General features: G+C 42.2%; 1 long non-coding RNA gene across 1 annotated transcript; it reads left to right on the plus strand.

Annotated features, from left to right (window-relative positions):
- The first annotated feature begins 3,230 nt into the window (after nt 1-3,230).
- On the plus strand, nt 3,231-9,082 carry LOC147574771 (uncharacterized). Its single transcript, XR_015243488.1, has 3 exons — nt 3,231-4,336; nt 4,823-4,899; nt 5,395-9,082. It is a non-coding gene; the product is annotated as an uncharacterized LOC147574771 (long non-coding RNA).
- The last annotated feature ends 330 nt before the right edge of the window (nt 9,083-9,412 follow it).

A 9,412-nucleotide genomic window follows, 5' to 3' on the forward strand; every position in this document is an offset into this window, starting at 1 on the left:
ACAGTCCTGGGTTGGACACCTGACCCTAGCTGGGCCAAGGAGGACCTTTGTTGGTCATTTGGACTTGGGGCTCATTTTAGGATTCATCTCTCTTCAGGTGGTGAGTGAACTGTAGGTATAACATTTGCAAGCTGTTGGAGACCTTGTCTAGAAAGCCAACGGAATGAAAAAAGAATGAAGTTAATCTGTGGAAACCAATAGAGCTGAGAGATGGTGCAAGTGCAGTTAGTTCTCTTTGCTCTGGAGGCTCTGCAAACACCCAGCCTGAGTGCAGCCTGGGGTGTGACATTCCTTGGATTCCGGATCAAAACCAATACAGTGCCTCTTATGCTCTAGATCTAACTGGGTATCTGTCATTGCAACCGCAAAGGGCCTTACTCTTCCATCTCTATCGACTGATTGATCTCTTCATTCACACATGAGTGTCAGGGCACATTCAGAAATATTATTAGTACCCATTAAGCGGTGCTTTTTTGTGGGCTCTCACTTCCTTATCTTGTTTACATTATCCATTTGCTCATATTTTCCTCTTTACTGTGCAGTTTTTCCATGTCAGATAGATGGGGAAAAGAAGATTTTTAAAAAATATTTATTTTGAGAGAGAGAGAGTGCCCAAGCCAGGGAGGGGCCGAGAGAGAAAGAGAGAGAATCCCAAGCAGGCTCCATGCTGTCAGCGCAAAGCCTGTCACGGGGCTTGATCTCACGAACTATGAGATCATGACCTGAGCCAAGACCAAGAGTCATATGCTTAACCGATTGAGCCACCCTGGCACCCTGGAAAAGATGATTTTTGAGAGCTATGTTAGTTTAGATGGCTGGGAAGGAAGGACCCAGCAGGGAGGATTCTGGGTGTGAGTTTATGATGGGCCTTAGGAGGTAGAAGTCTGCCATGGCTTTATGAACATGTGGTTAAGCCATCCGTCACCCAATGCCGTGGCATATTTATTATTCACTGGAATCTACCAAAGGAAAAGAAGACACACATACTCTTTGTTCTTGAGGTGCTCACAGTGGAGGCGCTGGGGAAGGAGCAAGATAAATGTGAAGCACTTGCAAATAAGGAGGGGAGATACATGGAACGGGAAATAGGACGCTCCAGCGTAAGGGAAGCTGGCCTGCTCTTGCTAAGATCAATTGGCACTTTCAGAACACTTCTCGTTCAGAGATCTCAGGTATGTGATAAACACTAGCTCACTGTGGCTCACCAGCTCCTTGGGAACCAGAGATTTAGAACAGGGAATATCCCAGGGCCAAAAGGGACAGGAAACATGCTGAATAGATGTTCCAGGGGGAGTTAAGGAAGTAGAATATAATTACGGGTACTGGAACTACACCATACTACTAGTAAGAACGAGTTCTCAGACTTCTGATCAAGGTGATAAAACCACTCTGTCAGCTTATGCTTAGTTTCATTGCTCATATCATCACATAGATTTCTCATGCTACAATGCATGAAAATGTTTTAAAATTTCTCAAAATTATCTTTCCAATCGAGATACTTCCTGCAAAGCCTGTGTCCTGTCCACCTCTCCTACATCATCTGCAGACATCCTTCCACTTGCCTATAACTCCTGACCTTTCACTCGGAGCCTGGATAAGTGATAAGCAAAGGGATCTGCTCCCTTGGGACTTCCAAGAAGACAGACAATGACACCTTCCTCTTCCTCCTTCCCATTTCCCTCTTTGCCTCATTTCCTACTTGGACTTTTCATAACTTTTCCAGGTGCCGCCTCATTCCATGTCTGTTCCCATCTCTGCGTTGCCCACAGTAAGAGTCTCAGAAGACCTGAGCGGTGCAGGTTGATCAGAAAGGCCAATCCCGGGGCGCCTGGGTGGCTCAGCGGGTTAAGCATCAGATCATGATCTCGCAGATCATTAAGTTCGAGCCCCGCTTCAGGCTCTGTGGTGACAGCTCAGAGCCTGGAGCCTTCTTTGGATTCTGTGTCTCCCTCTCTCTCTGTCCCTCCCCCATTCGTGCTCTGTCTCTCTGTCTCTGTCTCTGTCTCTCTCTCTCTCAAAAATAAACATTAAAAAAAGAAAATAAAATAAAAAAGAAAAGCTAGTCCTGACTGGATTGCCCTCAGGCCCAGTGCTTTTACGTAAAACTGACTCAGATGGATGCTGACTGTGCCATTCTCAAGTTCACATATAAAATGGAGTATTTTTTCAGGAAGAAAATTTTTATCTCCGGCCTTGAGCATCCACTTCTCATAATATAGAAAATGGGTTCTTTTTACTCACAGGTAAGTTCAGTGAATTTTCATAATTTCTCAGTCACCTCGGGTTAAACATTCAACCACATGTGGGATTTTTTTCCTCTTTTACGAAATCCATGCCCCTCAGGTTGATGTTAAGGTCTAGGAAGGGGGCTGTTTACTCAAGTAGCACTTGGCTGTTTCTTGAGGTCTATCTGACAGTGCTCTCTGCTGCCAGCCCTTGATATGTGCCTGGTGTCACCTGGTCCTTAGATTGACCTGCTGAACTGCAGCCTTGTGCTTCTCATATCCTTGGTGGGTGGTTGAAAGGGAGACGAGTCCAGGCCTGAGTCACACATCTACTTTTTAATACTGTCTTTTTGTACCTGAGACCCTAGCTTTTGAGCTTTACACTGAAGAATATGATGTCTTCGTTCTGTTTCCTTTCTGACCCGCTAAACCCTCCTTCCCCCACCCCTGGAAAAACTGTAGATGCATGTTTGCAGCCCAAGAGAAGGACAGTAAAGAGGAAAGGGAAAGAACATTCTAGTTAATATCTCAAAGTATCATGTCTCCAAATAAGCCAGTTCTTCCACCGTGTGTATTTTGAATGCAAATTGAAAAACTAAGGACTTGGTAGAAATCTTTTCTGTTAGTCAAACATTTTAAAAAGTCATAGTATAGAATCTCCCATTAAAAAAAGTTTTTTAGGGGCGCCTGGGGGGGCTCAGTCGGTTGAGCGACCGACTTCGGCCCAGATCATGATCTCACGGTTCATGAATTCGAGCCCCGCGTCGGGCTTGGTGCTGACAGCCCAGGGCCTGGAGCCTGCTTCTGATTCTGTGTCTCCCTCTCTCTCTGCCCCTCCCCCATTCATGCTCTGTCTCTGTCTGTCAGAAATAAATAAACATTAAAAAATTAAAAAAAAATTTTAATGTGAGGCTCGAACTCATGAACCAAGAGATCATGACCGGAAGCTCAACCGACTGAGCCCCCCAGGTTCCCCTCAGAACCTCCCATTTTCTAATAAGAGCCATCAGGTGGATAAATTGAAGTTACCCAATATGTATTGATGATAGGGGCTATGCTCAGAAACCAAAAGTTTTTTATTTTATTTTATTTTATTTTATTTTATTTTATTTTATTTATTTTTATTATTATTTTTTTTAGTTACAAACAGACAATCCCATTTCATCCGTTATTAGTCCATTATCACAAGTGAGATGCTAGACCAAGATAGCACAATTAACAATATGGAAACTTATCAGATTTAATGACGGTGTATTTTGAAACAGAGGTCCAGAGGTCACCCACGCTAGGAAAAAAAAAGTCAAATTCACCCTCAAGATATGATGTTATTAGGTAGAAATATATTAGATTGTTTTCACCAACTAGCAAAGGAGAAAAAATACATCTGCAGTGCTAGCATTTATATCTACTTGCATGCTTGTGTCTTTCAGTTCCTTGTCAGTGATGCTGGAGGAGTCGAACTCCTGTTGCTACTCAGGTGGTCCATTTGAATGTGGTTCTTGCTACTAGAAAACTGTGTGACATATTTTATTTTGAACTTCAACATTCAAAAAATGTAACAGCTTCAAGTCTTCTGTTGGCTGGAAACATCTTTGTGTTGCACGATTATTATTTCTTTTTAGGTTTTCAGTTCACATCATCTGAACAAAACTCACACTGCTTAGGCCTAAGACAGGGTGGGTCTGTTTAAGAATAAAGGTGGATACTAAATAGTTGAGGTGTGGGGAGGGTCAGGGAAGAGGAGTCATGATCAAATCAGAGGAACTGAGATGTGAAAGTGAAATTAGAGATGAAATTCTTTGAGACTTTTTTTCATGAACTTCATACATGGTAGTAAATTGCTTTTAGAAGCTGTATTAATATGTCTGGTCAAGGAAGTAAAGGCATGCCAATTTACTATATTATTAGCTAATGCAGCATATTCCAAAGTTGTTCTGCTAAGCACCAGTTCTCTCCCAGATGTTAAAGGACAAGTCATAGTGAAATTCTTATTTACAGGTGACAGAGGCTGACCCTGGATGACTTAAATAGGAAGAGAAGAGTACTTGAATTCAGAGCCCTGATGGAAGACTGGAGAACAGGTTGAGACAAGTTCAGGAGCCAAGGGAGAGGTAGGTGGCTGGAATCACAGCCAAAATCATGCCCTGGGGACCACCTGGTAGGACATCACTGTCACCACCTGTAGATACTTCACACTTTCCTTGCACCCCCAATGGCTCTGACCTCTGAACCTTGTGCCCATCATAGACACCGGAAGGAGTTTGCACTGCCCCTGCTTCTCTGCCACTTCCTCCAGAGTCAAAGTCCCAGGAGGCAGCAGCCAACTGGCCCTGAGGGCATGTGATACCCTGGTTCCCATGAAGTTCCCAGGGGGCACCATCTGCCTTTTTACCTGCTGAAGGGAGAGGTGGGCCTTGCCTCCCAGGAAGACTGGCACACAGTTGGGGACTCCCTAAACATAAGAAGCTACTTCAGATGCCAGCCAGCCAGCCAAAAAAAAAAAAAAAAGATAAATGACAACAGGATGTAACATAGGAAAAGGTTCCACACTCAATTAATTTGGAAAATGCCAGGTTTAACAGATTTCTTTACTATAGGGCTTTTCCTGTGACTGCATGCATGGTGAATCTCCAGGAGGGATTATAGGACCCCCCCCCCCCCTTCATCATCCGATGTGAGTGCTCCACGGAAAACATTGCATGAATCACTACTTTGAAGCAATCAGCAACACTATATTTTCTCACACTTAACCTCAGCAAACTGGTCTCTTTACTGACACATGCCATATTTCTAGGCATGCAAATTAGAACTGCAGTTCTGGAAACTTTCAGGCTGTACTGCTGTCTCATGTTTGGGTTATTTTTCAGGAGGAAGGTAATATTACTATTACATGTTTGCAGCACCCACCATGGCTTTCGTTTCTTGGGGGTGCAGGCTTGGTTTAATCGCCTAGATATATCCCTGCTGTGCCCTTTTCCTTACTGAAGCATCTCCATTTGGTCTTGGCATGTTGTCCAACTTGCCTGAAGCAGTTAATGTTGCTTCAGAAAAATGTCTACGGGCGTAGCTTATGTCTGAGAGACCCTGGCTCTACATATAGCAGAGGTAGGAGCTGCCAAGATTAAAATTCTCTGATAACTCAAAACAAATGTCCTGCTTATTTTTATAGTGCGACAAGGTAAAAGCACGGAATCCAACAACCAAACAGCCAGTGACCTTGAAGCCATAGGCAGCATAGGAAACCGCTCCTATCTGTATTCATTGATGACGCCTAAACTTTAGGTCGGAGTCATATTTAATTTGAAAAGATTGGGAAGCTGAAGACCATATCTTCACGTGCAAATCCCAGCCTTGGCTCTCTGGCCAATAGAAGTAAATACAAGTCACATGCTTGACTGAAATCAGCACTGAAGTTGAGCTTTCTAAAAAGTTTCATTATTTAATGTTTCTTTTTTCAAGCTTCCGTACTTATGACTTTCTTGTTATCCTTCAACATTTGTAAAATAGAAAGCTAACACCATGAGATAGAGACATTCATTGAAACAAAACTCTTTTTGGGGTCTACCGTGTGAAAGGCCTGTGCTAGATATAAGGGGTAAACTCATGAGTTAGACGTATTTCCTGCCTTTAAGAGCTTTTACCTAGACTGTGAATTGGTTTATTTATTTAAAAGACTTTTTTTCAGGCCGACTATGATCTAGGCACTGTGCTAGGAGCTCAGATAAAGCTGTGAACAAGAAAATAAAAGTTTCTATTCTTTGGCACATAGATGCAGTGGGGGAGCCCGATATTAAATCACACAGCACATATTTATTCATTGAATCATTCTTGCAATCAGAGCCACAAAGGCTTAGACCAGAATAAGCCTGTGAGGATATGATGGAACGCGTTCTCTCGGGAAGTGGCCTGTGAGCTGTGCTCTGAAGGATGAACAGGAATAAACGTTATGGAGATATGGTTGGAGGGAGCGAGAAGAGAAATAAGAGTTTTAGAACAGGATAGAGTTTTGCTGGTACCAGAGGCAGGGTGGCCTGACCAAGCAGGGCCTTGGAGACCGTGGGAAAGTTTCAGTCTTCATGCTAAATGCAATGGGAAGACATGGGGCAGATTTCCTCAGGGAAGGAATGTAATCAGACATGCACTCTAGAAAGGTTACTCTGGCCATGCATATTGAATGGCTTGCAAGGGCAGTAATGGAGGCAGAAATACCAGCTAGAAGGTTGGTCTAGTAATTCAAGGGGAAAATGCTGGTAGGTTCAACTAGGGTAGGTGTGGGAGAATGATGCTGAGAGGTGTATAGATACAAGAGATATAAATGAGTCCCAAACAACAGAACTTGATGCTTAATTGGATGTGGGAGTTATTTAGGAGAAAGTCAGGTAAATTGCCAAATGCAATACGGTATGCTAAATGCTCTAAGAGACTATAGAGGCATCTGGCCTGTTGCTGGGTATAAACAAATGTATACGCAGAAAACCCCACAAAGGACCTCAAGTCATATATAATGTATTTGAAGAGGCTAGATGTAAATGCTGAAAAGTTAGCTCATAATCAAGGCACTAAATGCCAGTCATCACAGGTGTGATACAGGCACTATGGTTTGTTGGTGTTCCCAGGTCAGTTGTGGATAGAGGTAGCCAGGGAAAGCTTCATGCAATAGGCAGAATGAGCTGGGCTTGGGCAAAGAAAGAAAGAACAATCCTGGTGGAGAGAACACACAGAAGAGGGGGAGGAGGAAGTAAGGATAGACATAACATATTTAGAGAGTACCAAATAGACCAGTTGTATCAAAATGGGAGATTTGGGGGGAAAGAAAAATTTGGAAAAGATAAAATTGGAAGTATAGGTTAGGGGAAGCAAGGGGTTGCAGAATTATATGCAAAATTCATAAATACTGATTCACACCTGGATTGTCATGAGTAAGCTGTAAATCTCCGGCACTAGGAAGAGCTCAAGTTCTCGGTCTCCTTGTACCTTTTCTACAATGAAATCTCCGTCCCCCTGCCCCGCCCCAGCTTTATTGAGATGTGATTGACATACGGCATCGTGCCACTTGAATGGGCAAAACGTGTTGATCTGATGCTAGATCAACTGGAACTGGCTAGCCAACACCCTCATCAGGTCACATAACTAATGTTTCTTTTTTGCGGTGAGAACATTTAAAATTCACTCTCTTAGCAACTTTCAAATGTATACTACCCATTGAGTACTCTTGGCTCCCCTGTCAAATATTACTTGACTATACATGCAAGGGTTTATTTCTGGGCTCTTGATTTTGTTCGATCCATCTATGTGTTTATTTTTATGCCACTATTATACTGTTTTGATTACTATAGATGTGTTGTTGAATTCAGTTTGCTTATATTTTGTCGAGAATTTTTGTATCTATTCATCAGGGATATTGGCCTTAAGTTTCTTTTTCCTTGTGGTGTTCTTGTCTGGCTTTGGTTTTACAGTAATGCTATAAAATGAGTTTGGGAGTGTTCCCTCCTCTTCAATTTTTTGGAAGGTTTTGAGATGAATTGGTTTTAATTCTTCCTTAAAAGTTTGGTAGAATTCACCAGTGAAACCATCTGGTCCTGGGCTTTTCTTTATTGGGAGGTTTTTGATTATTGATGATTGAATCTCTTTATTCATTATTGGTTCATTCAGATTTTTAAAGATTTCATCCTGATTCAGTCTTGGTAGGTTGTATATTTCCAGTAATTCACCCATTTCTTCTAGGTTGTCCAATTTGTAGATGTATGATTGTTCACAATAGTCTCATGGTCCTTTGTATTTCTGCGGGATCAGTTATAATGTCTGCTTGTCATTTCTGATTATATTTATTTACATCCTCTTTCTTTTTTTCTTAGTCTAGCTAAAGGTTTGTTAATTTTGCTTATCTTTTTTAAAAAACCCTTTCTTAATTTTGTTTGAAATGCCACATCCTCAGAGAAGCCATCCGTGGCCATCAGTCCCGGAATTGCCTTTCCTTCTATTATTTTATTATTATGTATCAGATGCTCCTGTGTATTTACCTCCCACTGTTAATCACCACCTGCAAATATTCACTTGTTTAACCGTCTGTCTTACCCAATAGGACACAAGCTCCACGTGTGATGGTTTGTATGCTGTCCCTCTGTAACCTTGACCCTTAGTGTGGTGCCCAGTTGCTTCTTGCAAAGTGGGTATTGTGTGGGCAGGAGTGCAAGAGTTTAGATCCAAAATGAAGGCAGATACTGACACATTCAATGAAGGAAAATGGGGCTCACTTTGGGTTTGCCAGACAATTCCTGAGCTCTGCTCAAAAACAAGCACATGGAAAACAACACACTAGTCTTTTTATAGCCTTTAAAAGTTTGAAACCTCCTCATTGAGACTCCTCTTGGAATAAAGTTCTGCAAATATTTGGGATGTTCCAAGTGTGAATATTTACAATGTTTAAAATACTCTTCTAATTAACCATTTTATGAGAACGTCTTTACTTTTATGCTCAACTTTTCCGCTTATTTTTTAGTTCATGTCTTAAATAACTCTTCCGGTTGACTTTCTGAAGAAAGCATTGCTAGTTAATACTGAGTCTAAAATTGGATTTTACTGAACACTGTAAATATGAGGAGATTACATCCTGGTCTGCAGGGTCCAGGAGGAAACACAGGGCTGCTTCCGTCTAGGGTTGCAGCTTCCTGTTCTTTTAGGATGGAAATTTCCTGGTGACTCTGCTCCAGGGGCATCTCTTGGGCTCCGGGGTCCTCCATACTGGAGAGAAAGAGGGAGTTCTACTTTCAAGATCAGATGCTACTCCACCTCTAAAGTGATCCTGCCACAGGGTCGAGGGGTTGCCTGAGCCTCAGAATATCTTGTAAGTGCTGCAAAGACACAAACTCTTTCTGAGAAGTAGACACCGGAGACCCCACGAGCTTGTTGATTAAGCCTACAGACTGTGGAGCCAGACTGCCTGGGTTTCGATCTCAGCTCTTCTGTTTGCTAATTGGATGACTTAGCAAATTACTCAACCTCTCTGTGCCTTGATTTCTTCACCTGACAAAGGGGGATGCGGATTAGTCTACCTACTTCAGGGAACTGCGTTGTGAGGAAGCAATGAGTTAATATGAGTTAATATGCATAAAGCCCTAAGAAAAGTATCTGTTTTTTTTTTCTATGTTCATTTGTTTTGTTTCTTAAATTCCACATATGAGTGAGAT

The sequence above is a fragment of the Puma concolor genome, chromosome D4, assembly GCF_028749965.1.
Source record: "Puma concolor isolate L17-30 chromosome D4, mPumCon1.1.hap2, whole genome shotgun sequence".
Lineage (NCBI taxonomy): Eukaryota > Metazoa > Chordata > Mammalia > Carnivora > Felidae > Puma > Puma concolor.